General features: G+C 49.9%; 8 non-coding genes and 14 pseudogenes across 8 annotated transcripts; 7 read left to right on the forward strand and 15 right to left on the reverse strand.

The window, feature by feature from the left end:
• Window positions 1–317: 317 nt before the first annotated feature.
• Window positions 318–446, reverse strand: LOC137330320 (U2 spliceosomal RNA; annotated as a pseudogene).
• An 844-nt stretch (window positions 447–1,290) lies between these two features.
• LOC137328782 (U2 spliceosomal RNA) lies at window positions 1,291–1,495 on the reverse strand (annotated as a pseudogene).
• Window positions 1,496–2,726: 1,231 nt separating this feature from the next.
• On the forward strand, window positions 2,727–2,892 carry LOC137330685 (U1 spliceosomal RNA). Its single transcript, XR_010965112.1, has one exon. It is a non-coding gene; the product is annotated as a U1 spliceosomal RNA (small nuclear RNA).
• Window positions 2,893–3,820: 928 nt separating this feature from the next.
• On the reverse strand, window positions 3,821–3,949 carry LOC137330322 (U2 spliceosomal RNA; annotated as a pseudogene).
• An 844-nt stretch (window positions 3,950–4,793) lies between these two features.
• On the reverse strand, window positions 4,794–4,998 carry LOC137328783 (U2 spliceosomal RNA; annotated as a pseudogene).
• A 1,231-nt stretch (window positions 4,999–6,229) lies between these two features.
• On the forward strand, window positions 6,230–6,395 carry LOC137330697 (U1 spliceosomal RNA). The gene has a single exon (XR_010965123.1). It is a non-coding gene; the product is annotated as a U1 spliceosomal RNA (small nuclear RNA).
• Window positions 6,396–7,317: 922 nt separating this feature from the next.
• LOC137330323 (U2 spliceosomal RNA) lies at window positions 7,318–7,446 on the reverse strand (annotated as a pseudogene).
• An 844-nt stretch (window positions 7,447–8,290) lies between these two features.
• Window positions 8,291–8,495, reverse strand: LOC137328784 (U2 spliceosomal RNA; annotated as a pseudogene).
• A 1,234-nt stretch (window positions 8,496–9,729) lies between these two features.
• LOC137330708 (U1 spliceosomal RNA) lies at window positions 9,730–9,895 on the forward strand. The gene has a single exon (XR_010965134.1). It is a non-coding gene; the product is annotated as a U1 spliceosomal RNA (small nuclear RNA).
• Window positions 9,896–10,817: 922 nt separating this feature from the next.
• Window positions 10,818–10,946, reverse strand: LOC137330324 (U2 spliceosomal RNA; annotated as a pseudogene).
• An 844-nt stretch (window positions 10,947–11,790) lies between these two features.
• On the reverse strand, window positions 11,791–11,991 carry LOC137328759 (U2 spliceosomal RNA). The gene has a single exon (XR_010964851.1). It is a non-coding gene; the product is annotated as a U2 spliceosomal RNA (small nuclear RNA).
• A 1,231-nt stretch (window positions 11,992–13,222) lies between these two features.
• On the forward strand, window positions 13,223–13,388 carry LOC137330719 (U1 spliceosomal RNA). Its single transcript, XR_010965145.1, has one exon. It is a non-coding gene; the product is annotated as a U1 spliceosomal RNA (small nuclear RNA).
• Window positions 13,389–14,314: 926 nt separating this feature from the next.
• On the reverse strand, window positions 14,315–14,443 carry LOC137330325 (U2 spliceosomal RNA; annotated as a pseudogene).
• Window positions 14,444–15,287: 844 nt separating this feature from the next.
• On the reverse strand, window positions 15,288–15,492 carry LOC137328785 (U2 spliceosomal RNA; annotated as a pseudogene).
• A 1,231-nt stretch (window positions 15,493–16,723) lies between these two features.
• LOC137330731 (U1 spliceosomal RNA) lies at window positions 16,724–16,889 on the forward strand. Its single transcript, XR_010965156.1, has one exon. It is a non-coding gene; the product is annotated as a U1 spliceosomal RNA (small nuclear RNA).
• A 922-nt stretch (window positions 16,890–17,811) lies between these two features.
• On the reverse strand, window positions 17,812–17,940 carry LOC137330326 (U2 spliceosomal RNA; annotated as a pseudogene).
• Window positions 17,941–18,784: 844 nt separating this feature from the next.
• Window positions 18,785–18,989, reverse strand: LOC137328786 (U2 spliceosomal RNA; annotated as a pseudogene).
• A 1,231-nt stretch (window positions 18,990–20,220) lies between these two features.
• LOC137330742 (U1 spliceosomal RNA) lies at window positions 20,221–20,386 on the forward strand. The gene has a single exon (XR_010965167.1). It is a non-coding gene; the product is annotated as a U1 spliceosomal RNA (small nuclear RNA).
• A 928-nt stretch (window positions 20,387–21,314) lies between these two features.
• On the reverse strand, window positions 21,315–21,443 carry LOC137330327 (U2 spliceosomal RNA; annotated as a pseudogene).
• An 844-nt stretch (window positions 21,444–22,287) lies between these two features.
• LOC137328787 (U2 spliceosomal RNA) lies at window positions 22,288–22,492 on the reverse strand (annotated as a pseudogene).
• Window positions 22,493–23,723: 1,231 nt separating this feature from the next.
• LOC137330755 (U1 spliceosomal RNA) lies at window positions 23,724–23,889 on the forward strand. Its single transcript, XR_010965179.1, has one exon. It is a non-coding gene; the product is annotated as a U1 spliceosomal RNA (small nuclear RNA).
• Window positions 23,890–24,815: 926 nt separating this feature from the next.
• On the reverse strand, window positions 24,816–24,944 carry LOC137330328 (U2 spliceosomal RNA; annotated as a pseudogene).
• Between the last annotated feature and the right edge of the window lie 420 nt (window positions 24,945–25,364).

Consider the following 25,364-nt stretch of genomic DNA (forward strand, 5'->3'; position numbering starts at 1 on the left):
CGCAATGCTCCACCCTCACCACCACTGCCTTTTCCTCACCGAGACAAACAGACAGTCCGTCCAGTCCAGGAGCGCAGTTTTCATTTGTACTCAGACCCTGCTTGTTTAAAGTTAAGTTATTTTGCAGTTTGAATTATAATCGCTGCCTGCGTGCGAGCGAGCGAGCGAACGAGCGGCACTCAGCCCAGGAGAAGAAAAGAATACCACTGAGCTGAGAAAGTAAGTGCAATATATCAGCTTTATTCTCAGTCATAATACGTACACACGGACAGAGACGCTGGGAAAGAGCTGTTTTTCCTTTTGAATATCTCCCCACAGGGAGGTGCACCGTTGCCAGAGACACTGCAATACTGGGTCGATGCGTGGAGTGGACGGAGCCAAGCCCCTATTCCATCTCCCTGTTGCAAAATTCAATTTAATATTCGGTCCCAAAGCCGAGAAGCGATAACCTCCTGAATAGACGTTTGCCATTTGACTGAGTGTGAAAAGACTGAGTGTCAAAGTGGAAATGGCAACTCAAGCCCTCTGCTGGTGACACTGCTGCTACTGTAGGGAGCCATGTGTTCAGCCTTCTGTATATGTTTGCAGGGGATTGAGGGCAACTCCCCTGATGGTCTAGTGGTTAGGACGCAACATTTAAAACTCGTTGACACCCGGGTTCGAATCCCGGTCAGGGGATGATTTTCTGGTGCAGATTAATTGGCACCGTTCAAGAAAATCTCCCATCCTGAGCGCAATGCTCCACCCAAACCAGTGCCTTTTACTCACCTTAACACTCAGTTAGCAGCACAGTTTGATCTCACAGCTTCCAATGTGGCCATTCACAGTGCACTCCCTCCAAACACACACGCACTGTCGGCTCGCATTTTTAAAGTCAGCAACGTGAAGTTATTTCGCCTCTCGCTTGTGGCAGTTTAAACGTTAACATTGTGTCTCTCTCGCGCTCTCTGTTTCGGGAAATGTCTGACTTGGAAACAATTAATTCTGGAACTGCCAGTTTAAAACTGCAGTAATTTTTCACACAACAACTGGAGTTAAATGTTTCAGGTCAGGAGACCAAGTCTGTGGAAGGTGGCACGTCCCAATACACAGGCTTGCAGCTTCCTGAAAAGTGACCTGAGACTGACGTCTTTCCCTCCAAGGTAAAACTGCAAGAGGGAAAAGGAAGAAAGGGAATGGCACTCATCCATCCCAGGAGTAAACAAAAAAACCACAGTTGCAATATCTCAGCATTCTGAGTAATAATACAGGCTCCAAAAATCCGTTCAGCATTTTGAATATCTCCCCACAGGGAGGTGCACCGTTGCCAGAGACACTGTAATACTGGGTCGATGCGTGGAGTGGACGGAGCAAGCTCTTGTTCCATCTCCCTGTTCCAAAAATCAATTTAATATTTGGTCCCCAGATAGGGGACATATCAGATATTAAACTGATAAGAACAGAAACTTTTTTTTTTTTTTTCTGACACTCTGGGGTGCCTTATTGCCTTACAGATTCATTCCAGATTCCTTGCAGTGACATTACATCAAGCCAAAGCTCTACAAGCCAAAGCTCTACACTCTGCCCGAGGGGATTTCTCCCTGACTGCATCCCCCCGGCATACAATGGCAGGAAGGCTCCAAATGGTTGCCTTCCCCCACTTGACCAGTTGATCTTCGCCAAAAGGCCGAGAAGCGATAACGCGCTCGATGCGAATTGATCTCCGCTCCTGTTTTCCCTCCCTCTTTGGTCTCTGGCTGACTGTGTCTAAAGCAGTCTGGAAGCACTGCCGTTCTCTCCCACTCTGGGCACATTTTTGCCACCGTTTCTAATTGCAACAGTGGATCAGTTTAAAGAAGTTGCCGTTTTTTCCTTTCTTGCTAGGATTGCTTGACAGATTGGTAAATTTGCCAGTCGGCCACCGATCAGATGGGAGAAGGTGGCGTCTCAACGGACCTCCGTCAGTCAGTCTCAGTCACTAACTCACTGCCGTGGAAGGAAACCGCTTTAAAGAAAACTAGTGACGTGACGTGACGTGTCTCACAGCGAGTGAGTGAGATTGCAACGGCCAATTGAGAAAGAGGTGAGGTGCTGACAATCAGCAGCTCGTGTTTAAACGTTCATTCCACAGCAGGCAAGACCAATCAAAAGAAAATACTGCAGATGCTGGCTCGGCTGGCTGGGCTGGCTGGCTGGAAATGGGAAATAAAAACACAAGACGTGTTAAAGGCTGGTTAAACTGTCGAAAGAAACAAGGCGTTAATGTTTCAGAAGTGCCTATTGAAAGGTGTCTCTCAAGCTGCTCCCTGACTGGGCCCTGTCCATTGTCACGTTAATCCCAGGGCGGGGCGGGACTGCTTTGACCAGGAGACCTGTTTTCTGGGACGCAGGTGTGACATTCCAGGGAGTGCACCTGCTTTGTGCTGATTCGAAACTACCACGACAACGGCAACTTGCAGTTCTATATTACCACGACAACGCGCGTGTATATATTGCTACAGCAACAACTGGAGGCGGGACATTTCCCTTGAAGGGCGACATGCAAACAACCATCGCCGGCACCGCATCGCTGCAGTATTTTCTCCCAGAGTGTATCATCGGATATACGGTACGATATTTGAGCGGAATTAATCTCTCAGAGCATCAGCACGTTGCGAGCGAAGGGACGTTTTGATTCTTAAAACCTGCCCTTGCAATCGTAAAAGGTAGCGAATGCTGTCTAGTGGCAGTGTGTGGCGACCCAAGGCATACTTACCTGGCAGGGGAGAATCTGTGATCCCGAAGGCGGATCTCCCAGGATGAGGCTAGCCCATTGCACTTGGGGTGTGCGCTGACGCCTGCGATGTCCCCAAATGCGGGATACTCGACTGCAAAATTTGTGGTAGTGGGGGACTGCGTTCGCGCTCTCCCCTGCATCGAAACGAAAAGTTAGATTGTCGACCCCGCGGTCCACCAATCGGATGGGTGACGGTGTTGTGTGTGTGTGTGTGTGTGTGTGTGTGTGTGTACGTATGTCAGTCAGTCTCTCACTCAGAGCTGCTGTGGAAGGAAACCTTTTTAAAAAGAACTTGCATATCGAAAGAAAGATGTGTCTCAAGCTGCCGGGGCCCTGTCCATTGTCACGTTAATGGCTGGACTGCTTTGACCAGGAGACCTGTTTCCTGGGTCGGAGGTGTGAGATTCCAGGGGACCTGCTTTGTGCTGATTTCCAATGGCCGTCCCTCCCTCCCTCCCCCCAGGCCTTCCTTCTGAACACCTTTGGCGTTTTATCGAGGGCCAGAAGCCTGCCTGTGAAAGGGAAGGATCAGCCGGTCGGCCCCCTGCTGGTCGCTGCTGCTCGTGGAGCAGGCGTGCGTGTCCTCAGCCTCTTGGACAGGTTCCTCAGGCGGTTCCCAGGTGGCCCAGTGGTCGAGGACGCAACCTTTTAAATCGTTGAGACCCGGGTTCCAATCCCGGTCGGGGGGATGATTTTCTGGTGCAGATTAATTGGCACCACTCAAAGAAAGTCTCCCCTCCTGAGCGCAATGCTCCACCCTCACCACCACTGCCTTTTCCTCACCGAGACAAACAGACAGTCCGTCCAGTCCAGGAGCGCAGTTTTCATTTGTACTCAGACCCTGCTTGTTTAAAGTTAAGTTATTTTGCAGTTTGAATTATAATCGCTGCCTGCGTGCGAGCGAGCGAGCGAGCGAACGAGCGGCACTCAGCCCAGGAGAAGAAAAGAATACCACTGAGCTGAGAAAGTAAGTGCAATATATCAGCTTTATTCTCAGTCATAATACGTACACACGGACAGAGACGCTGGGAAAGAGCTGTTTTTCCTTTTGAATATCTCCCCACAGGGAGGTGCACCGTTGCCAGAGACACTGCAATACTGGGTCGATGCGTGGAGTGGACGGAGCCAAGCCCCTATTCCATCTCCCTGTTGCAAAATTCAATTTAATATTCGGTCCCAAAGCCGAGAAGCGATAACCTCCTGAATAGACGTTTGCCATTTGACTGAGTGTGAAAAGACTGAGTGTCAAAGTGGAAATGGCAACTCAAGCCCTCTGCTGGTGACACTGCTGCTACTGTAGGGAGCCATGTGTTCAGCCTTCTGTATATGTTTGCAGGGGATTGAGGGCAACTCCCCTGATGGTCTAGTGGTTAGGACGCAACATTTAAAACTCGTTGAGACCCGGGTTCGAATCCTGGTCAGGGGATGGTTTTCTGGTGCAGATTAATTGGCACCGTTCAAGAAAATCTCCCATCCTGAGCGCAATGCTCCACCCAAACCAGTGCCTTTTACTCACCTTAACACTCAGTTAGCAGCACAGTTTGATCTCACAGCTTCCAATGTGGCCATTCACAGTGCACTCCCTCCAAACACACACGCACTGTCGGCTCGCATTTTTAAAGTCAGCAACGTGAAGTTATTTCGCCTCTCGCTTGTGGCAGTTTAAACGTTAACATTGTGTCTCTCTCGCGCTCTCTGTTTCGGGAAATGTCTGACTTGGAAACAATTAATTCTGGAACTGCCAGTTTAAAACTGCAGTAATTTTTCACACAACAACTGGAGTTAAATGTTTCAGGTCAGGAGACCAAGTCTGTGGAAGGTGGCACGTCCCAATACACAGGCTTGCAGCTTCCTGAAAAGTGACCTGAGACTGACGTCTTTCCCTCCAAGGTAAAACTGCAAGAGGGAAAAGGAAGAAAGGGAATGGCACTCATCCATCCCAGGAGTAAACAAAAAAACCACAGTTGCAATATCTCAGCATTCTGAGTAATAATACAGGCTCCAAAAATCCGTTCAGCATTTTGAATATCTCCCCACAGGGAGGTGCACCGTTGCCAGAGACACTGTAATACTGGGTCGATGCGTGGAGTGGACGGAGCAAGCTCTTGTTCCATCTCCCTGTTCCAAAAATCAATTTAATATTTGGTCCCCAGATAGGGGACATATCAGATATTAAACTGATAAGAACAGAAACTTTTTTTTTTTTTTTCTGACACTCTGGGGTGCCTTATTGCCTTACAGATTCATTCCAGATTCCTTGCAGTGACATTACATCAAGCCAAAGCTCTACAAGCCAAAGCTCTACACTCTGCCCGAGGGGATTTCTCCCTGACTGCATCCCCCCGGCATACAATGGCAGGAAGGCTCCAAATGGTTGCCTTCCCCCACTTGACCAGTTGATCTTCGCCAAAAGGCCGAGAAGCGATAACGCGCTCGATGCGAATTGATCTCCGCTCCTGTTTTCCCTCCCTCTTTGGTCTCTGGCTGACTGTGTCTAAAGCAGTCTGGAAGCACTGCCGTTCTCTCCCACTCTGGGCACATTTTTGCCACCGTTTCTAATTGCAACAGTGGATCAGTTTAAAGAAGTTGCCGTTTTTTCCTTTCTTGCTAGGATTGCTTGACAGATTGGTAAATTTGCCAGTCGGCCACCGATCAGATGGGAGAAGGTGGCGTCTCAACGGACCTCCGTCAGTCAGTCTCAGTCACTAACTCACTGCCGTGGAAGGAAACCGCTTTAAAGAAAACTAGTGACGTGACGTGACGTGTCTCACAGCGAGTGAGTGAGATTGCAACGGCCAATTGAGAAAGAGGTGAGGTGCTGACAATCAGCAGCTCGTGTTTAAACGTTCATTCCACAGCAGGCAAGACCAATCAAAAGAAAATACTGCAGATGCTGGCTCGGCTGGCTGGGCTGGCTGGCTGGAAATGGGAAATAAAAACACAAGACGTGTTAAAGGCTGGTTAAACTGTCGAAAGAAACAAGGCGTTAATGTTTCAGAAGTGCCTATTGAAAGGTGTCTCTCAAGCTGCTCCCTGACTGGGCCCTGTCCATTGTCACGTTAATCCCAGGGCGGGGCGGGACTGCTTTGACCAGGAGACCTGTTTTCTGGGACGCAGGTGTGACATTCCAGGGAGTGCACCTGCTTTGTGCTGATTCGAAACGACCACGACAACGGCAACTTGCAGTTCTATATTACCACGACAACGCGCGTGTATATATTGCTACAGCAACAACTGGAGGCGGGACATTTCCCTTGAAGGGCGACATGCAAACAACCATCGCCGGCACCGCATCGCTGCAGTATTTTCTCCCAGAGTGTATCATCGGATATACGGTACGATATTTGAGCGGAATTAATCTCTCAGAGCATCAGCACGTTGCGAGCGAAGGGACGTTTTGATTCTTAAAACCTGCCCTTGCAATCGTAAAAGGTAGCGAATGCTGTCTAGTGGCAGTGTGTGGCGACCCAAGGCATACTTACCTGGCAGGGGAGAATCTGTGATCCCGAAGGCGGATCTCCCAGGATGAGGCTAGCCCATTGCACTTGGGGTGTGCGCTGACGCCTGCGATGTCCCCAAATGCGGGATACTCGACTGCAAAATTTGTGGTAGTGGGGGACTGCGTTCGCGCTCTCCCCTGCATCGAAACGAAAAGTTAGATTGTCGACCCCGCGGTCCACCAATCGGATGGGTGACGGTGTTGTGTGTGTGTGTGTGTGTGTGTGTGTGTGTACGTATGTCAGTCAGTCTCTCACTCAGAGCTGCTGTGGAAGGAAACCTTTTTAAAAAGAACTTGCATATCGAAAGAAAGATGTGTCTCAAGCTGCCGGGGCCCTGTCCATTGTCACGTTAATGGCTGGACTGCTTTGACCAGGAGACCTGTTTCCTGGGTCGGAGGTGTGAGATTCCAGGGGACCTGCTTTGTGCTGATTTCCAATGGCCGTCCCTCCCTCCCTCCCCCCAGGCCTTCCTTCTGAACACCTTTGGCGTTTTATCAAGGGCCAGAAGCCTGCCTGTGAAAGGGAAGGATCAGCCGGTCGGCCCCCTGCTGGTCGCTGCTGCTCGTGGAGCAGGCGTGCGTGTCCTCAGCCTCTTGGACAGGTTCCTCAGGCGGTTCCCAGGTGGCCCAGTGGTCGAGGACGCAACCTTTTAAATCGTTGAGACCCGGGTTCCAATCCCGGTCGGGGGGATGATTTTCTGGTGCAGATTAATTGGCACCACTCAAAGAAAGTCTCCCCTCCTGAGCGCAATGCTCCACCCTCACCACCACTGCCTTTTCCTCACCGAGACAAACAGACAGTCCGTCCAGTCCAGGAGCGCAGTTTTCATTTGTACTCAGACCCTGCTTGTTTAAAGTTAAGTTATTTTGCAGTTTGAATTATAATCGCTGCCTGCGTGCGAGCGAGCGAGCGAACGAGCGGCACTCAGCCCAGGAGAAGAAAAGAATACCACTGAGCTGAGAAAGTAAGTGCAATATATCAGCTTTATTCTCAGTCATAATACGTACACACGGACAGAGACGCTGGGAAAGAGCTGTTTTTCCTTTTGAATATCTCCCCACAGGGAGGTGCACCGTTGCCAGAGACACTGCAATACTGGGTCGATGCGTGGAGTGGACGGAGCCAAGCCCCTATTCCATCTCCCTGTTGCAAAATTCAATTTAATATTCGGTCCCAAAGCCGAGAAGCGATAACCTCCTGAATAGACGTTTGCCATTTGACTGAGTGTGAAAAGACTGAGTGTCAAAGTGGAAATGGCAACTCAAGCCCTCTGCTGGTGACACTGCTGCTACTGTAGGGAGCCATGTGTTCAGCCTTCTGTATATGTTTGCAGGGGATTGAGGGCAACTCCCCTGATGGTCTAGTGGTTAGGACGCAACATTTAAAACTCGTTGAGACCCGGGTTCGAATCCTGGTCAGGGGATGGTTTTCTGGTGCAGATTAATTGGCACCGTTCAAGAAAATCTCCCATCCTGAGCGCAATGCTCCACCCAAACCAGTGCCTTTTACTCACCTTAACACTCAGTTAGCAGCACAGTTTGATCTCACAGCTTCCAATGTGGCCATTCACAGTGCACTCCCTCCAAACACACACGCACTGTCGGCTCGCATTTTTAAAGTCAGCAACGTGAAGTTATTTCGCCTCTCGCTTGTGGCAGTTTAAACGTTAACATTGTGTCTCTCTCGCGCTCTCTGTTTCGGGAAATGTCTGACTTGGAAACAATTAATTCTGGAACTGCCAGTTTAAAACTGCAGTAATTTTTCACACAACAACTGGAGTTAAATGTTTCAGGTCAGGAGACCAAGTCTGTGGAAGGTGGCACGTCCCAATACACAGGCTTGCAGCTTCCTGAAAAGTGACCTGAGACTGACGTCTTTCCCTCCAAGGTAAAACTGCAAGAGGGAAAAGGAAGAAAGGGAATGGCACTCATCCATCCCAGGAGTAAACAAAAAAACCACAGTTGCAATATCTCAGCATTCTGAGTAATAATACAGGCTCCAAAAATCCGTTCAGCATTTTGAATATCTCCCCACAGGGAGGTGCACCGTTGCCAGAGACACTGTAATACTGGGTCGATGCGTGGAGTGGACGGAGCAAGCTCTTGTTCCATCTCCCTGTTCCAAAAATCAATTTAATATTTGGTCCCCAGATAGGGGACATATCAGATATTAAACTGATAAGAACAGAAACTTTTTTTTTTTTTTTCTGACACTCTGGGGTGCCTTATTGCCTTACAGATTCATTCCAGATTCCTTGCAGTGACATTACATCAAGCCAAAGCTCTACAAGCCAAAGCTCTACACTCTGCCCGAGGGGATTTCTCCCTGACTGCATCCCCCCGGCATACAATGGCAGGAAGGCTCCAAATGGTTGCCTTCCCCCACTTGACCAGTTGATCTTCGCCAAAAGGCCGAGAAGCGATAACGCGCTCGATGCGAATTGATCTCCGCTCCTGTTTTCCCTCCCTCTTTGGTCTCTGGCTGACTGTGTCTAAAGCAGTCTGGAAGCACTGCCGTTCTCTCCCACTCTGGCCACATTTTTGCCACCGTTTCTAATTGCAACAGTGGATCAGTTTAAAGAAGTTGCCGTTTTTTCCTTTCTTGCTAGGATTGCTTGACAGATTGGTAAATTTGCCAGTCGGCCACCGATCAGATGGGAGAAGGTGGCGTCTCAACGGACCTCCGTCAGTCAGTCTCAGTCACTAACTCACTGCCGTGGAAGGAAACCGCTTTAAAGAAAACTAGTGACGTGACGTGACGTGTCTCACAGCGAGTGAGTGAGATTGCAACGGCCAATTGAGAAAGAGGTGAGGTGCTGACAATCAGCAGCTCGTGTTTAAACGTTCATTCCACAATCAAAGGCAAGACCAATCAAAAGAAAATACTGCAGATGCTGGCTCAGCTGGCTGGGCTGGCTGGCTGGAAATGGGAAATAAAAACACAAGACGTGTTAAAGGCTGGTTAAACTGTCGAAAGAAACAAGGCGTTAATGTTTCAGAAGTGCCTATTGAAAGGTGTCTCTCAAGCTGCTCCCTGACTGGGCCCTGTCCATTGTCACGTTAATCCCAGGGCGGGGCGGGACTGCTTTGACCAGGAGACCTGTTTTCTGGGACGCAGGTGTGACATTCCAGGGAGTGCACCTGCTTTGTGCTGATTCGAAACTACCACGACAACGGCAACTTGCAGTTCTATATTACCACGACAACGCGCGTGTATATATTGCTACAGCAACAACTGGAGGCGGGACATTTCCCTTGAAGGGCGACATGCAAACAACCATCGCCGGCACCGCATCGCTGCAGTATTTTCTCCCAGAGTGTATCATCGGATATACGGTACGATATTTGAGCGGAATTAATCTCTCAGAGCATCAGCACGTTGCGAGCGAAGGGACGTTTTGATTCTTAAAACCTGCCCTTGCAATCGTAAAAGGTAGCGAATGCTGTCTAGTGGCAGTGTGTGGCGACCCAAGGCATACTTACCTGGCAGGGGAGAATCTGTGATCCCGAAGGCGGATCTCCCAGGATGAGGCTAGCCCATTGCACTTGGGGTGTGCGCTGACGCCTGCGATGTCCCCAAATGCGGGATACTCGACTGCAAAATTTGTGGTAGTGGGGGACTGCGTTCGCGCTCTCCCCTGCATCGAAACGAAAAGTTAGATTGTCGACCCCGCGGTCCACCAATCGGATGGGTGACGGTGTTGTGTGTGTGTGTGTGTGTGTGTGTGTGTGTACGTATGTCAGTCAGTCTCTCACTCAGAGCTGCTGTGGAAGGAAACCTTTTTAAAAAGAACTTGCATATCGAAAGAAAGATGTGTCTCAAGCTGCCGGGGCCCTGTCCATTGTCACGTTAATGGCTGGACTGCTTTGACCAGGAGACCTGTTTCCTGGGTCGGAGGTGTGAGATTCCAGGGGACCTGCTTTGTGCTGATTTCCAATGGCCGTCCCTCCCTCCCTCCCCCCAGGCCTTCCTTCTGAACACCTTTGGCGTTTTATCAAGGGCCAGAAGCCTGCCTGTGAAAGGGAAGGATCAGCCGGTCGGCCCCCTGCTGGTCGCTGCTGCTCGTGGAGCAGGCGTGCGTGTCCTCAGCCTCTTGGACAGGTTCCTCAGGCGGTTCCCAGGTGGCCCAGTGGTCGAGGACGCAACCTTTTAAATCGTTGAGACCCGGGTTCCAATCCCGGTCGGGGGGATGATTTTCTGGTGCAGATTAATTGGCACCACTCAAAGAAAGTCTCCCCTCCTGAGCGCAATGCTCCACCCTCACCACCACTGCCTTTTCCTCACCGAGACAAACAGACAGTCCGTCCAGTCCAGGAGCGCAGTTTTCATTTGTACTCAGACCCTGCTTGTTTAAAGTTAAGTTATTTTGCAGTTTGAATTATAATCGCTGCCTGCGTGCGAGCGAGCGAGCGAACGAGCGGCACTCAGCCCAGGAGAAGAAAAGAATACCACTGAGCTGAGAAAGTAAGTGCAATATATCAGCTTTATTCTCAGTCATAATACGTACACACGGACAGAGACGCTGGGAAAGAGCTGTTTTTCCTTTTGAATATCTCCCCACAGGGAGGTGCACCGTTGCCAGAGACACTGCAATACTGGGTCGATGCGTGGAGTGGACGGAGCCAAGCCCCTATTCCATCTCCCTGTTGCAAAATTCAATTTAATATTCGGTCCCAAAGCCGAGAAGCGATAACCTCCTGAATAGACGTTTGCCATTTGACTGAGTGTGAAAAGACTGAGTGTCAAAGTGGAAATGGCAACTCAAGCCCTCTGCTGGTGACACTGCTGCTACTGTAGGGAGCCATGTGTTCAGCCTTCTGTATATGTTTGCAGGGGATTGAGGGCAACTCCCCTGATGGTCTAGTGGTTAGGACGCAACATTTAAAACTCGTTGACACCCGGCTTCGAATCCCGGTCAGGGGATGATTTTCTGGTGCAGATTAATTGGCACCGTTCAAGAAAATCTCCCATCCTGAGCGCAATGCTCCACCCAAACCAGTGCCTTTTACTCACCTTAACACTCAGTTAGCAGCACAGTTTGATCTCACAGCTTCCAATGTGGCCATTCACAGTGCACTCCCTCCAAACACACACGCAGTGTCTGCTCGCATTTTTAAAGTCAGCAACGTGAAGTTATTTCGCCTCTCGCTTGTGGCAGTTTAAACGTTAACATTGTGTCTCTCTCGCGCTCTCTGTTTCGGGAAATGTCTGACTTGGAAACAATTAATTCTGGAACTGCCAGTTTAAAACTGCAGTAATTTTTCACACAACAACTGGAGTTAAATGTTTCAGGTCAGGAGACCAAGTCTGTGGAAGGTGGCACGTCCCAATACACAGGCTTGCAGCTTCCTGAAAAGTGACCTGAGACTGACGTCTTTCCCTCCAAGGTAAAACTGCAAGAGGGAAAAGGAAGAAAGGGAATGGCACTCATCCATCCCAGGAGTAAACAAAAAAACCACAGTTGCAATATCTCAGCATTCTGAGTAATAATACAGGCTCCAAAAATCCGTTCAGCATTTTGAATATCTCCCCACAGGGAGGTGCACCGTTGCCAGAGACACTGTAATACTGGGTCGATGCGTGGAGTGGACGGAGCAAGCTCTTGTTCCATCTCCCTGTTCCAAAAATCAATTTAATATTTGGTCCCCAGATAGGGGACATATCAGATATTAAACTGATAAGAACAGAAACTTTTTTTTTTTCTGACACTCTGGGGTGCCTTATTGCCTTACAGATTCATTCCAGATTCCTTGCAGTGACATTACATCAAGCCAAAGCTCTACAAGCCAAAGCTCTACACTCTGCCCGAGGGGATTTCTCCCTGACTGCATCCCCCCGGCATACAATGGCAGGAAGGCTCCAAATGGTTGCCTTCCCCCACTTGACCAGTTGATCTTCGCCAAAAGGCCGAGAAGCGATAACGCGCTCGATGCGAATTGATCTCCGCTCCTGTTTTCCCTCCCTCTTTGGTCTCTGGCTGACTGTGTCTAAAGCAGTCTGGAAGCACTGCCGTTCTCTCCCACTCTGGGCACATTTTTGCCACCGTTTCTAATTGCAACAGTGGATCAGTTTAAAGAAGTTGCCGTTTTTTCCTTTCTTGCTAGGATTGCTTGACAGATTGGTAAATTTGCCAGTCGGCCACCGATCAGATGGGAGAAGGTGGCGTCTCAACGGACCTCCGTCAGTCAGTCTCAGTCACTAACTCACTGCCGTGGAAGGAAACCGCTTTAAAGAAAACTAGTGACGTGACGTGACGTGTCTCACAGCGAGTGAGTGAGATTGCAACGGCCAATTGAGAAAGAGGTGAGGTGCTGACAATCAGCAGCTCGTGTTTAAACGTTCATTCCACAGCAGGCAAGACCAATCAAAAGAAAATACTGCAGATGCTGGCTCAGCTGGCTGGGCTGGCTGGCTGGAAATGGGAAATAAAAACACAAGACGTGTTAAAGGCTGGTTAAACTGTCGAAAGAAACAAGGCGTTAATGTTTCAGAAGTGCCTATTGAAAGGTGTCTCTCAAGCTGCTCCCTGACTGGGCCCTGTCCATTGTCACGTTAATCCCAGGGCGGGGCGGGACTGCTTTGACCAGGAGACCTGTTTTCTGGGACGCAGGTGTGACATTCCAGGGAGTGCACCTGCTTTGTGCTGATTCGAAACTACCACGACAACGGCAACTTGCAGTTCTATATTACCACGACAACGCGCGTGTATATATTGCTACAGCAACAACTGGAGGCGGGACATTTCCCTTGAAGGGCGACATGCAAACAACCATCGCCGGCACCGCATCGCTGCAGTATTTTCTCCCAGAGTGTATCATCGGATATACGGTACGATATTTGAGCGGAATTAATCTCTCAGAGCATCAGCACGTTGCGAGCGAAGGGACGTTTTGATTCTTAAAACCTGCCCTTGCAATCGTAAAAGGTAGCGAATGCTGTCTAGTGGCAGTGTGTGGCGACCCAAGGCATACTTACCTGGCAGGGGAGAATCTGTGATCCCGAAGGCGGATCTCCCAGGATGAGGCTAGCCCATTGCACTTGGGGTGTGCGCTGACGCCTGCGATGTCCCCAAATGCGGGATACTCGACTGCAAAATTTGTGGTAGTGGGGGACTGCGTTCGCGCTCTCCCCTGCATCGAAACGAAAAGTTAGATTGTCGACCCCGCGGTCCACCAATCGGATGGGTGACGGTGTTGTGTGTGTGTGTGTGTGTGTGTGTGTGTGTGTGTACGTATGTCAGTCAGTCTCTCACTCAGAGCTGCTGTGGAAGGAAACCTTTTTAAAAAGAACTTGCATATCGAAAGAAAGATGTGTCTCAAGCTGCCGGGGCCCTGTCCATTGTCACGTTAATGGCTGGACTGCTTTGACCAGGAGACCTGTTTCCTGGGTCGGAGGTGTGAGATTCCAGGGGACCTGCTTTGTGCTGATTTCCAATGGCCGTCCCTCCCTCCCTCCCCCCAGGCCTTCCTTCTGAACACCTTTGGCGTTTTATCGAGGGCCAGAAGCCTGCCTGTGAAAGGGAAGGATCAGCCGGTCGGCCCCCTGCTGGTCGCTGCTGCTCGTGGAGCAGGCGTGCGTGTCCTCAGCCTCTTGGACAGGTTCCTCAGGCGGTTCCCAGGTGGCCCAGTGGTCGAGGACGCAACCTTTTAAATCGTTGAGACCCGGGTTCCAATCCCGGTCGGGGGGATGATTTTCTGGTGCAGATTAATTGGCACCACTCAAAGAAAGTCTCCCCTCCTGAGCGCAATGCTCCACCCTCACCACCACTGCCTTTTCCTCACCGAGACAAACAGACAGTCCGTCCAGTCCAGGAGCGCAGTTTTCATTTGTACTCAGACCCTGCTTGTTTAAAGTTAAGTTATTTTGCAGTTTGAATTATAATCGCTGCCTGCGTGCGAGCGAGCGAGCGAACGAGCGGCACTCAGCCCAGGAGAAGAAAAGAATACCACTGAGCTGAGAAAGTAAGTGCAATATATCAGCTTTATTCTCAGTCATAATACGTACACACGGACAGAGACGCTGGGAAAGAGCTGTTTTTCCTTTTGAATATCTCCCCACAGGGAGGTGCACCGTTGCCAGAGACACTGCAATACTGGGTCGATGCGTGGAGTGGACGGAGCCAAGCCCCTATTCCATCTCCCTGTTGCAAAATTCAATTTAATATTCGGTCCCAAAGCCGAGAAGCGATAACCTCCTGAATAGACGTTTGCCATTTGACTGAGTGTGAAAAGACTGAGTGTCAAAGTGGAAATGGCAACTCAAGCCCTCTGCTGGTGACACTGCTGCTACTGTAGGGAGCCATGTGTTCAGCCTTCTGTATATGTTTGCAGGGGATTGAGGGCAACTCCCCTGATGGTCTAGTGGTTAGGACGCAACATTTAAAACTCGTTGACACCCGGGTTCGAATCCCGGTCAGGGGATGATTTTCTGGTGCAGATTAATTGGCACCGTTCAAGAAAATCTCCCATCCTGAGCGCAATGCTCCACCCAAACCAGTGCCTTTTACTCACCTTAACACTCAGTTAGCAGCACAGTTTGATCTCACAGCTTCCAATGTGGCCATTCACAGTGCACTCCCTCCAAACACACACGCACTGTCGGCTCGCATTTTTAAAGTCAGCAACGTGAAGTTATTTCGCCTCTCGCTTGTGGCAGTTTAAACGTTAACATTGTGTCTCTCTCGCGCTCTCTGTTTCGGGAAATGTCTGACTTGGAAACAATTAATTCTGGAACTGCCAGTTTAAAACTGCAGTAATTTTTCACACAACAACTGGAGTTAAATGTTTCAGGTCAGGAGACCAAGTCTGTGGAAGGTGGCACGTCCCAATACACAGGCTTGCAGCTTCCTGAAAAGTGACCTGAGACTGACGTCTTTCCCTCCAAGGTAAAACTGCAAGAGGGAAAAGGAAGAAAGGGAATGGCACTCATCCATCCCAGGAGTAAACAAAAAAACCACAGTTGCAATATCTCAGCATTCTGAGTAATAATACAGGCTCCAAAAATCCGTTCAGCATTTTGAATATCTCCCCACAGGGAGGTGCACCGTTGCCAGAGACACTGTAATACTGGGTCGATGCGTGGAGTGGACGGAGCAAGCTCTTGTTCCATCTCCCTGTTCCAAAAATCAATTTAATATTTGGTCCCCAGATAGGGGACATATCAGATATTAAACTGATAAGAACAGAAACTTTTTTTTTTTTTTTCTGACACTCTGGGGTGCCTTATTGCCTTACAGATTCATTCCAGATTCCTTGCAGTGACATTACATCAAGCCAAAGCTCTACAAGCCAAAGCTCTACACTCTGCCCGAGGGGATTTCTCCCTGACTGCATCCCCCCGGCATACAATGGCAGGAAGGCTCCAAATGGTTGCCTTCCCCCACTTGACCAGTTGATCTTCGCCAAAAGGCCGAGAAGCGATAACGCGCTCGATGCGAATTGATCTCCGCTCCTGTTTTCCCTCCCTCTTTGGTCTCTGGCTGACTGTGTCTAAAGCAGTCTGGAAGCACTGCCGTTCTCTCCCACTCTGGGCACATTTTTGCCACCGTTTCTAATTGCAACAGTGGATCAGTTTAAAGAAGTTGCCGTTTTTTCCTTTCTTGCTAGGATTGCTTGACAGATTGGTAAATTTGCCAGTCGGCCACCGATCAGATGGGAGAAGGTGGCGTCTCAACGGACCTCCGTCAGTCAGTCTCAGTCACTAACTCACTGCCGTGGAAGGAAACCGCTTTAAAGAAAACTAGTGACGTGACGTGACGTGTCTCACAGCGAGTGAGTGAGATTGCAACGGCCAATTGAGAAAGAGGTGAGGTGCTGACAATCAGCAGCTCGTGTTTAAACGTTCATTCCACAGCAGGCAAGACCAATCAAAAGAAAATACTGCAGATGCTGGCTCGGCTGGCTGGGCTGGCTGGCTGGAAATGGGAAATAAAAACACAAGACGTGTTAAAGGCTGGTTAAACTGTCGAAAGAAACAAGGCGTTAATGTTTCAGAAGTGCCTATTGAAAGGTGTCTCTCAAGCTGCTCCCTGACTGGGCCCTGTCCATTGTCACGTTAATCCCAGGGCGGGGCGGGACTGCTTTGACCAGGAGACCTGTTTTCTGGGACGCAGGTGTGACATTCCAGGGAGTGCACCTGCTTTGTGCTGATTCGAAACTACCACGACAACGGCAACTTGCAGTTCTATATTACCACGACAACGCGCGTGTATATATTGCTACAGCAACAACTGGAGGCGGGACATTTCCCTTGAAGGGCGACATGCAAACAACCATCGCCGGCACCGCATCGCTGCAGTATTTTCTCCCAGAGTGTATCATCGGATATACGGTACGATATTTGAGCGGAATTAATCTCTCAGAGCATCAGCACGTTGCGAGCGAAGGGACGTTTTGATTCTTAAAACCTGCCCTTGCAATCGTAAAAGGTAGCGAATGCTGTCTAGTGGCAGTGTGTGGCGACCCAAGGCATACTTACCTGGCAGGGGAGAATCTGTGATCCCGAAGGCGGATCTCCCAGGATGAGGCTAGCCCATTGCACTTGGGGTGTGCGCTGACGCCTGCGATGTCCCCAAATGCGGGATACTCGACTGCAAAATTTGTGGTAGTGGGGGACTGCGTTCGCGCTCTCCCCTGCATCGAAACGAAAAGTTAGATTGTCGACCCCGCGGTCCACCAATCGGATGGGTGACGGTGTTGTGTGTGTGTGTGTGTGTGTGTGTGTGTGTACGTATGTCAGTCAGTCTCTCACTCAGAGCTGCTGTGGAAGGAAACCTTTTTAAAAAGAACTTGCATATCGAAAGAAAGATGTGTCTCAAGCTGCCGGGGCCCTGTCCATTGTCACGTTAATGGCTGGACTGCTTTGACCAGGAGACCTGTTTCCTGGGTCGGAGGTGTGAGATTCCAGGGGACCTGCTTTGTGCTGATTTCCAATGGCCGTCCCTCCCTCCCTCCCCCCAGGCCTTCCTTCTGAACACCTTTGGCGTTTTATCGAGGGCCAGAAGCCTGCCTGTGAAAGGGAAGGATCAGCCGGTCGGCCCCCTGCTGGTCGCTGCTGCTCGTGGAGCAGGCGTGCGTGTCCTCAGCCTCTTGGACAGGTTCCTCAGGCGGTTCCCAGGTGGCCCAGTGGTCGAGGACGCAACCTTTTAAATCGTTGAGACCCGGGTTCCAATCCCGGTCGGGGGGATGATTTTCTGGTGCAGATTAATTGGCACCACTCAAAGAAAGTCTCCCCTCCTGAGCGCAATGCTCCACCCTCACCACCACTGCCTTTTCCTCACCGAGACAAACAGACAGTCCGTCCAGTCCAGGAGCGCAGTTTTCATTTGTACTCAGACCCTGCTTGTTTAAAGTTAAGTTATTTTGCAGTTTGAATTATAATCGCTGCCTGCGTGCGAGCGAGCGAGCGAACGAGCGGCACTCAGCCCAGGAGAAGAAAAGAATACCACTGAGCTGAGAAAGTAAGTGCAATATATCAGCTTTATTCTCAGTCATAATACGTACACACGGACAGAGACGCTGGGAAAGAGCTGTTTTTCCTTTTGAATATCTCCCCACAGGGAGGTGCACCGTTGCCAGAGACACTGCAATACTGGGTCGATGCGTGGAGTGGACGGAGCCAAGCCCCTATTCCATCTCCCTGTTGCAAAATTCAATTTAATATTCGGTCCCAAAGCCGAGAAGCGATAACCTCCTGAATAGACGTTTGCCATTTGACTGAGTGTGAAAAGACTGAGTGTCAAAGTGGAAATGGCAACTCAAGCCCTCTGCTGGTGACACTGCTGCTACTGTAGGGAGCCATGTGTTCAGCCTTCTGTATATGTTTGCAGGGGATTGAGGGCAACTCCCCTGATGGTCTAGTGGTTAGGACGCAACATTTAAAACTCGTTGAGACCCGGGTTCGAATCCTGGTCAGGGGATGGTTTTCTGGTGCAGATTAATTGGCACCGTTCAAGAAAATCTCCCATCCTGAGCGCAATGCTCCACCCAAACCAGTGCCTTTTACTCACCTTAACACTCAGTTAGCAGCACAGTTTGATCTCACAGCTTCCAATGTGGCCATTCACAGTGCACTCCCTCCAAACACACACGCACTGTCGGCTCGCATTTTTAAAGTCAGCAACGTGAAGTTATTTCGCCTCTCGCTTGTGGCAGTTTAAACGTTAACATTGTGTCTCTCTCGCGCTCTCTGTTTCGGGAAATGTCTGACTTGGAAACAATTAATTCTGGAACTGCCAGTTTAAAACTGCAGTAATTTTTCACACAACAACTGGAGTTAAATGTTTCAGGTCAGGAGACCAAGTCTGTGGAAGGTGGCACGTCCCAATACACAGGCTTGCAGCTTCCTGAAAAGTGACCTGAGACTGACGTCTTTCCCTCCAAGGTAAAACTGCAAGAGGGAAAAGGAAGAAAGGGAATGGCACTCATCCATCCCAGGAGTAAACAAAAAAACCACAGTTGCAATATCTCAGCATTCTGAGTAATAATACAGGCTCCAAAAATCCGTTCAGCATTTTGAATATCTCCCCACAGGGAGGTGCACCGTTGCCAGAGACACTGTAATACTGGGTCGATGCGTGGAGTGGACGGAGCAAGCTCTTGTTCCATCTCCCTGTTCCAAAAATCAATTTAATATTTGGTCCCCAGATAGGGGACATATCAGATATTAAACTGATAAGAACAGAAACTTTTTTTTTTTTTTTCTGACACTCTGGGGTGCCTTATTGCCTTACAGATTCATTCCAGATTCCTTGCAGTGACATTACATCAAGCCAAAGCTCTACAAGCCAAAGCTCTACACTCTGCCCGAGGGGATTTCTCCCTGACTGCATCCCCCCGGCATACAATGGCAGGAAGGCTCCAAATGGTTGCCTTCCCCCACTTGACCAGTTGATCTTCGCCAAAAGGCCGAGAAGCGATAACGCGCTCGATGCGAATTGATCTCCGCTCCTGTTTTCCCTCCCTCTTTGGTCTCTGGCTGACTGTGTCTAAAGCAGTCTGGAAGCACTGCCGTTCTCTCCCACTCTGGCCACATTTTTGCCACCGTTTCTAATTGCAACAGTGGATCAGTTTAAAGAAGTTGCCGTTTTTTCCTTTCTTGCTAGGATTGCTTGACAGATTGGTAAATTTGCCAGTCGGCCACCGATCAGATGGGAGAAGGTGGCGTCTCAACGGACCTCCGTCAGTCAGTCTCAGTCACTAACTCACTGCCGTGGAAGGAAACCGCTTTAAAGAAAACTAGTGACGTGACGTGACGTGTCTCACAGCGAGTGAGTGAGATTGCAACGGCCAATTGAGAAAGAGGTGAGGTGCTGACAATCAGCAGCTCGTGTTTAAACGTTCATTCCACAGCAGGCAAGACCAATCAAAAGAAAATACTGCAGATGCTGGCTCAGCTGGCTGGGCTGGCTGGCTGGAAATGGGAAATAAAAACACAAGACGTGTTAAAGGCTGGTTAAACTGTCGAAAGAAACAAGGCGTTAATGTTTCAGAAGTGCCTATTGAAAGGTGTCTCTCAAGCTGCTCCCTGACTGGGCCCTGTCCATTGTCACGTTAATCCCAGGGCGGGGCGGGACTGCTTTGACCAGGAGACCTGTTTTCTGGGACGCAGGTGTGACATTCCAGGGAGTGCACCTGCTTTGTGCTGATTCGAAACTACCACGACAACGGCAACTTGCAGTTCTATATTACCACGACAACGCGCGTGTATATATTGCTACAGCAACAACTGGAGGCGGGACATTTCCCTTGAAGGGCGACATGCAAACAACCATCGCCGGCACCGCATCGCTGCAGTATTTTCTCCCAGAGTGTATCATCGGATATACGGTACGATATTTGAGCGGAATTAATCTCTCAGAGCATCAGCACGTTGCGAGCGAAGGGACGTTTTGATTCTTAAAACCTGCCCTTGCAATCGTAAAAGGTAGCGAATGCTGTCTAGTGGCAGTGTGTGGCGACCCAAGGCATACTTACCTGGCAGGGGAGAATCTGTGATCCCGAAGGCGGATCTCCCAGGATGAGGCTAGCCCATTGCACTTGGGGTGTGCGCTGACGCCTGCGATGTCCCCAAATGCGGGATACTCGACTGCAAAATTTGTGGTAGTGGGGGACTGCGTTCGCGCTCTCCCCTGCATCGAAACGAAAAGTTAGATTGTCGACCCCGCGGTCCACCAATCGGATGGGTGACGGTGTTGTGTGTGTGTGTGTGTGTGTGTGTGTGTGTGTACGTATGTCAGTCAGTCTCTCACTCAGAGCTGCTGTGGAAGGAAACCTTTTTAAAAAGAACTTGCATATCGAAAGAAAGATGTGTCTCAAGCTGCCGGGGCCCTGTCCATTGTCACGTTAATGGCTGGACTGCTTTGACCAGGAGACCTGTTTCCTGGGTCGGAGGTGTGAGATTCCAGGGGACCTGCTTTGTGCTGATTTCCAACGGCCGTCCCTCCCTCCCTCCCCCCAGGCCTTCCTTCTGAACACCTTTGGCGTTTTATCGAGGGCCAGAAGCCTGCCTGTGAAAGGGAAGGATCAGCCGGTCGGCCCCCTGCTGGTCGCTGCTGCTCGTGGAGCAGGCGTGCGTGTCCTCAGCCTCTTGGACAGGTTCCTCAGGCGGTTCCCAGGTGGCCCAGTGGTCGAGGACGCAACCTTTTAAATCGTTGAGACCCGGGTTCCAATCCCGGTCGGGGGGATGATTTTCTGGTGCAGATTAATTGGCACCACTCAAAGAAAGTCTCCCCTCCTGAGCGCAATGCTCCACCCTCACCACCACTGCCTTTTCCTCACCGAGACAAACAGACAGTCCGTCCAGTCCAGGAGCGCAGTTTTCATTTGTACTCAGACCCTGCTTGTTTAAAGTTAAGTTATTTTGCAGTTTGAATTATAATCGCTGCCTGCGTGCGAGCGAGCGAGCGAGCGAACGAGCGGCACTCAGCCCAGGAGAAGAAAAGAATACCACTGAGCTGAGAAAGTAAGTGCAATATATCAGCTTTATTCTCAGTCATAATACGTACACACGGACAGAGACGCTGGGAAAGAGCTGTTTTTCCTTTTGAATATCTCCCCACAGGGAGGTGCACCGTTGCCAGAGACACTGCAATACTGGGTCGATGCGTGGAGTGGACGGAGCCAAGCCCCTATTCCATCTCCCTGTTGCAAAATTCAATTTAATATTCGGTCCCAAAGCCGAGAAGCGATAACCTCCTGAATAGACGTTTGCCATTTGACTGAGTGTGAAAAGACTGAGTGTCAAAGTGGAAATGGCAACTCAAGCCCTCTGCTGGTGACACTGCTGCTACTGTAGGGAGCCATGTGTTCAGCCTTCTGTATATGTTTGCAGGGGATTGAGGGCAACTCCCCTGATGGTCTAGTGGTTAGGACGCAACATTTAAAACTCGTTGACACCCGGGTTCGAATCCCGGTCAGGGGATGATTTTCTGGTGCAGATTAATTGGCACCGTTCAAGAAAATCTCCCATCCTGAGCGCAATGCTCCACCCAAACCAGTGCCTTTTACTCACCTTAACACTCAGTTAGCAGCACAGTTTGATCTCACAGCTTCCAATGTGGCCATTCACAGTGCACTCCCTCCAAACACACACGCACTGTCGGCTCGCATTTTTAAAGTCAGCAACGTGAAGTTATTTCGCCTCTCGCTTGTGGCAGTTTAAACGTTAACATTGTGTCTCTCTCGCGCTCTCTGTTTCGGGAAATGTCTGACTTGGAAACAATTAATTCTGGAACTGCCAGTTTAAAACTGCAGTAATTTTTCACACAACAACTGGAGTTAAATGTTTCAGGTCAGGAGACCAAGTCTGTGGAAGGTGGCACGTCCCAATACACAGGCTTGCAGCTTCCTGAAAAGTGACCTGAGACTGACGTCTTTCCCTCCAAGGTAAAACTGCAAGAGGGAAAAGGAAGAAAGGGAATGGCACTCATCCATCCCAGGAGTAAACAAAAAAACCACAGTTGCAATATCTCAGCATTCTGAGTAATAATACAGGCTCCAAAAATCCGTTCAGCATTTTGAATATCTCCCCACAGGGAGGTGCACCGTTGCCAGAGACACTGTAATACTGGGTCGATGCGTGGAGTGGACGGAGCAAGCTCTTGTTCCATCTCCCTGTTCCAAAAATCAATTTAATATTTGGTCCCCAGATAGGGGACATATCAGATATTAAACTGATAAGAACAGAAACTTTTTTTTTTTTTTTCTGACACTCTGGGGTGCCTTATTGCCTTACAGATTCATTCCAGATTCCTTGCAGTGACATTACATCAAGCCAAAGCTCTACAAGCCAAAGCTCTACACTCTGCCCGAGGGGATTTCTCCCTGACTGCATCCCCCCGGCATACAATGGCAGGAAGGCTCCAAATGGTTGCCTTCCCCCACTTGACCAGTTGATCTTCGCCAAAAGGCCGAGAAGCGATAACGCGCTCGATGCGAATTGATCTCCGCTCCTGTTTTCCCTCCCTCTTTGGTCTCTGGCTGACTGTGTCTAAAGCAGTCTGGAAGCACTGCCGTTCTCTCCCACTCTGGGCACATTTTTGCCACCGTTTCTAATTGCAACAGTGGATCAGTTTAAAGAAGTTGCCGTTTTTTCCTTTCTTGCTAGGATTGCTTGACAGATTGGTAAATTTGCCAGTCGGCCACCGATCAGATGGGAGAAGGTGGCGTCTCAACGGACCTCCGTCAGTCAGTCTCAGTCACTAACTCACTGCCGTGGAAGGAAACCGCTTTAAAGAAAACTAGTGACGTGACGTGACGTGTCTCACAGCGAGTGAGTGAGATTGCAACGGCCAATTGAGAAAGAGGTGAGGTGCTGACAATCAGCAGCTCGTGTTTAAACGTTCATTCCACAGCAGGCAAGACCAATCAAAAGAAAATACTGCAGATGCTGGCTCGGCTGGCTGGGCTGGCTGGCTGGAAATGGGAAATAAAAACACAAGACGTGTTAAAGGCTGGTTAAACTGTCGAAAGAAACAAGGCGTTAATGTTTCAGAAGTGCCTATTGAAAGGTGTCTCTCAAGCTGCTCCCTGACTGGGCCCTGTCCATTGTCACGTTAATCCCAGGGCGGGGCGGGACTGCTTTGACCAGGAGACCTGTTTTCTGGGACGCAGGTGTGACATTCCAGGGAGTGCACCTGCTTTGTGCTGATTCGAAACTACCACGACAACGGCAACTTGCAGTTCTATATTACCACGACAACGCGCGTGTATATATTGCTACAGCAACAACTGGAGGCGGGACATTTCCCTTGAAGGGCGACATGCAAACAACCATCGCCGGCACCGCATCGCTGCAGTATTTTCTCCCAGAGTGTATCATCGGATATACGGTACGATATTTGAGCGGAATTAATCTCTCAGAGCATCAGCACGTTGCGAGCGAAGGGACGTTTTGATTCTTAAAACCTGCCCTTGCAATCGTAAAAGGTAGCGAATGCTGTCTAGTGGCAGTGTGTGGCGACACAAGGCATACTTACCTGGCAGGGGAGAATCTGTGATCCCGAAGGCGGATCTCCCAGGATGAGGCTAGCCCATTGCACTTGGGGTGTGCGCTGACGCCTGCGATGTCCCCAAATGCGGGATACTCGACTGCAAAATTTGTGGTAGTGGGGGACTGCGTTCGCGCTCTCCCCTGCATCGAAACGAAAAGTTAGATTGTCGACCCCGCGGTCCACCAATCGGATGGGTGACGGTGTTGTGTGTGTGTGTGTGTGTGTGTGTGTGTGTACGTATGTCAGTCAGTCTCTCACTCAGAGCTGCTGTGGAAGGAAACCTTTTTAAAAAGAACTTGCATATCGAAAGAAAGATGTGTCTCAAGCTGCCGGGGCCCTGTCCATTGTCACGTTAATGGCTGGACTGCTTTGACCAGGAGACCTGTTTCCTGGGTCGGAGGTGTGAGATTCCAGGGGACCTGCTTTGTGCTGATTTCCAATGGCCGTCCCTCCCTCCCTCCCCCCAGGCCTTCCTTCTGAACACCTTTGGCGTTTTATCGAGGGCCAGAAGCCTGCCTGTGAAAGGGAAGGATCAGCCGGTCGGCCCCCTGCTGGTCGCTGCTGCTCGTGGAGCAGGCGTGCGTGTCCTCAGCCTCTTGGACAGGTTCCTCAGGCGGTTCCCAGGTGGCCCAGTGGTCGAGGACGCAACCTTTTAAATCGTTGAGACCCGGGTTCCAATCCCGGTCGGGGGGATGATTTTCTGGTGCAGATTAATTGGCACCACTCAAAGAAAGTCTCCCCTCCTGAGCGCAATGCTCCACCCTCACCACCACTGCCTTTTCCTCACCGAGACAAACAGACAGTCCGTCCAGTCCAGGAGCGCAGTTTTCATTTGTACTCAGACCCTGCTTGTTTAAAGTTAAGTTATTTTGCAGTTTGAATTATAATCGCTGCCTGCGTGCGAGCGAGCGAGCGAGCGAACGAGCGGCACTCAGCCCAGGAGAAGAAAAGAATACCACTGAGCTGAGAAAGTAAGTGCAATATATCAGCTTTATTCTCAGTCATAATACGTACACACGGACAGAGACGCTGGGAAAGAGCTGTTTTTCCTTTTGAATATCTCCCCACAGGGAGGTGCACCGTTGCCAGAGACACTGCAATACTGGGTCGATGCGTGGAGTGGACGGAGCCAAGCCCCTATTCCATCTCCCTGTTGCAAAATTCAATTTAATATTCGGTCCCAAAGCCGAGAAGCGATAACCTCCTGAATAGACGTTTGCCATTTGACTGAGTGTGAAAAGACTGAGTGTCAAAGTGGAAATGGCAACTCAAGCCCTCTGCTGGTGACACTGCTGCTACTGTAGGGAGCCATGTGTTCAGCCTTCTGTATATGTTTGCAGGGGATTGAGGGCAACTCCCCTGATGGTCTAGTGGTTAGGACGCAACATTTAAAACTCGTTGACACCCGGGTTCGAATCCCGGTCAGGGGATGATTTTCTGGTGCAGATTAATTGGCACCGTTCAAGAAAATCTCCCATCCTGAGCGCAATGCTCCACCCAAACCAGTGCCTTTTACTCACCTTAACACTCAGTTAGCAGCACAGTTTGATCTCACAGCTTCCAATGTGGCCATTCACAGTGCACTCCCTCCAAACACACACGCACTGTCGGCTCGCAT

This window comes from Heptranchias perlo, chromosome 12 (genome assembly GCF_035084215.1).
Source record: "Heptranchias perlo isolate sHepPer1 chromosome 12, sHepPer1.hap1, whole genome shotgun sequence".
Lineage (NCBI taxonomy): Eukaryota > Metazoa > Chordata > Chondrichthyes > Hexanchiformes > Hexanchidae > Heptranchias > Heptranchias perlo.